Raw genomic sequence first — 3,500 nt, 5'->3', positions numbered from 1 at the left:
CAGGGATGGTTCTCCTGTTTCGGATGCTGCTTTCTATCGGTCTATTGTTGGTGCTCTCCAGTACCTCACTTTGACTCGACCAGAGATCCAGTATGCCGTGCAGCAGGTGTGTCTTCATATGCATGCTCCTCGGGATATTCACTGGGCCGCTGTCAAGCGGATTCTCCGCTATGTTTGTGGCACTATGGATCTTGGAGTCACGCTTCACGCCTCCGCCGACACCGCCCTCACCGCCTACTCCGATGCAGACTGGGCGGGCTGCACTGACACACGTCGCTCCACCTCGGGCTATTGTGTCTACCTTGGACCCTCACTTATCTCGTGGTCGTCCAAGCGGCAGCCTACAGTCTCTCGCTCCAGTGCTGAGGCTGAGTATCGTCGGTGGCCAACGCCGTCGCCGAGTGTTCCTGGCTTCGTCAGCTGCTTCAGGAGCTGTCTTGCCCTGTTGACCGTGCCACGGTGGTCTACTGCGACAACGTCTCGGTGGTCTACCTCTCCGCTAACCCGGTGCATCATCGACAAACTAAGCATATTGAGTTGGATATTCATTTTGTTCGGGAACAGGTGGCTCTTGGCCATATTCGTGTTTTGCACGTTCCTACTTCCCAACAATTTGCAGATATCATGACCAAGGGCTTGCCTACGGCGTCATTTGAGGAGTTCCGGTCCAGTCTTTGCGTCAGCCGCGGTGCCGCTTCGACTGCGCGCGGGGGGGGGGGGGGGGGGGGTGTGTTGAGTATGATATTCGTGCATGTATATTGTCTTTTGTACATTAGGCCCACCTCTCTAGTTTGTTGTATAGATTGAGGTAGAGGCCCCACCTTGTACTTATATATACCGTGCACATTGCACCGAATCAATATATCGTGCAATTCATACATCCAATACAGACAACTACGTCCATGCATATGTTTTGAGGGTTTGTGTTGAAGATGTAGATGAGGTGCTGAGCGTATCAACTAAAGTCTCTATGCATAGATGCTTAAGTCTTATGGATAAGCACCCTTCATTTAATTATTTAACAACTAATTTCTTTTATGCAATGAATTTTCATCATTTAAATGTTTTGCATTGTTTTTCTTTTTTGAGTCACCAAAGTGCTCTCTCTCGTTTCTAATTGTGTTTTCATATCACTGTTTACTTATGTGCCATGATTAGCACTTATACATGGTAGAGCACCAAGAACAGCCTTTGTTTTTTTGCATGACACCGAGATGAGCCTCAATGGACCCATATTTACGAGTGAATATTAATTTCCTAGATGCAACGCTAGTCCATCTGACCATCTCTATATACATAACCATGCATGATTATTTATTTCCTTCCCGCAAAAGAATTTATTTTTTCCATTCATTCAATTTTTCTTTTCATTTACCAGACGCAACCATGATCGACAGAAACATCTGAGATCAACACGCTGCATTGATTAGGCGGCAAGAAGGTAGCAGCGGCAGGACCTATGGGCAATTCGGGATGCACTCGTCCAACGTTGGCCAGCAAGGATAATCCTTCAACGTTGCGCAACAGAACTCGTTGTGGACAAGGTCATGCATCCTCCGAAAGCACCTTATTTTTGGTGACGAGATGTCGTCGTTGCTAGTCTCGTCATCCGAAAGACGAAGGCCACCTGATCTGCCGATCTCACTATCTGCATGAGTAGAGAGTGCATTGCATGCATGCACATACATCAGACGCCACGCGGCAAAAAAAAAGAAGTGAAAAGCTGACACATACATACGGATAAGACATGCATGAAAAGATAGTAATCACTTCATTTTAAAGTGCAATGCTTTCAAGTTTTTATGCGACTCTGTTTCAATTTTTTTTATGCGACAATTACTCTAGATGTATGTAACTTTTATGATATGAAAGCATACTCGCAATTAAATGTTCTGTAATACAAACCTAGTAACATCAAATATATACCGGTAATAGAGTAATTGTTGGTCAAAATGTTATCCTAACTTATGTAGTGTATGTTGAAAATGGATGGAGTACACGTATTACCAATTGAGAAAACCAACGCAACCGCGGAGCATCCAAGGAGCACAATGAACAAAACCGTCGCTGGCTTGGCTTCCATCTGGCTATTGACTTTGCTTAATGCAATGTTTTGATCCCTAACCTGTATGAGATACTTAGATGGGTGATGAACTCAACTGATGTGCTCAATCGAGTCAGGCCCTGCCTATTTATATATCAAGACACGCCACACAAAGTAGACTTGGCCGATTCGTTAATGACAAAAATAAATAAAGAACACATGCAGTAGGATAAGATAAGCACACAATTACTGAGCACTCCTATCTTTAAGATATATAATAAATATCATATATTCGCTATAACACTAAGCTTTCTAATTTTAAAGAGCCCACATTCAATCGAGGTCTTCGATTAGAATTGGGTCACCCGATTTTGACCGGATCAACAATTTCTCAGAGATCTCTCATTCAATTCTTTTATACTATACATCATGCTTTCTAATTTTTAAGGCCTCACAATTAATTGAGGTATTCAATTTAGGATTGGGTCAATCGATTTTGACCGAGTCAACAATTTCTCAAGCTCTCCCATTCAATTCTTTTAATTCAGTATGTTTCCTAATTTTGAAACTCTTCCAACCAATTAAGGCATTTAATTTTGGATTTCTTTTACGATTTCGACGATGCCAACAAGTTTTCAAATGAATAATCAACAATCGGTCTATAAAAACATATCAATCCCGCGCAACCTTCCACCACCTGGAAAAAAATAAGCGTCACCATGAGAGATTGTAGCACCAATATAATAGTACATGCGATCACCGACATAAATTTTTTCCACATTAATATAGGTTCGTTAGCAGATAACATAGAATCACACCACGAAAGGCCCACCAAATCATTAATTATAAATAAAAATAAAACACACTCTATCATCTCCCACACCCGTCAAACAAAATATTCCATCTATCCAAAATACAAGGACTATTAGTTTTGTAGAAAGTCAAATGATGCGACCCGTCTTCGAAGAAGAGGGAGTACAAGGGGAGGTCCGATCTTCACGGCGTAGGATCGATAAATGGATGGGGATAACTAGCTGCAAGCAGTCGGAAAATGGAAAATAAGAGATTATGACCCGACGAGGAGGATGCTCATCGAAGCTTGCAATCCGAACATTTGCCGATCCACAACCTGCAATGCTACCCCACACAACCACGCTCAAGTCGTGGAGCACGGGATAGGTGCAATTCGCAAGGGAAACCACGAACTCTAATCCACACAACACGCTCTAGTCGCGGAGCACGAATTAGGAGCAATTTCTCAAGGAATCACGAGAATAAGGATAACAAGAGCTCTCCAATCTCAGGAGGAGTCTATGTCTTTGGTCTTTGATAGAAATGGCAAAAGTCCCCAACGAAGGGAAGAGCTAGCCTATTTATAATCGGGACAACCCCCCTGGATAGGTGTGAAAGAGAACTAGCTTCTGGAACCAGCTTAGGTGTGAAAGTGAACCAGCTT

At 43.1% G+C, this 3,500-nt stretch overlaps 1 long non-coding RNA gene across 1 annotated transcript; it reads right to left on the bottom strand.

Moving 5' to 3' along the window:
* Positions 1-1,293: 1,293 nt before the first annotated feature.
* Positions 1,294-3,064, bottom strand: LOC120967428 (uncharacterized). The gene is made up of 2 exons (XR_005761210.3): positions 2,008-3,064; positions 1,294-1,648 (listed from the first exon to the last, which is right to left on the bottom strand). It is a non-coding gene; the product is annotated as an uncharacterized lncRNA (long non-coding RNA).
* Between the last annotated feature and the right edge of the window lie 436 nt (positions 3,065-3,500).

The sequence above is a fragment of the Aegilops tauschii genome, chromosome 6, assembly GCF_002575655.3.
Source record: "Aegilops tauschii subsp. strangulata cultivar AL8/78 chromosome 6, Aet v6.0, whole genome shotgun sequence".
NCBI classification, from domain to species: Eukaryota; Viridiplantae; Streptophyta; class Magnoliopsida; order Poales; family Poaceae; genus Aegilops; species Aegilops tauschii.
The sequence above is the reverse complement of the archived record's forward strand: the minus strand, read 5'-3'. Positions and strand labels throughout refer to the sequence as shown.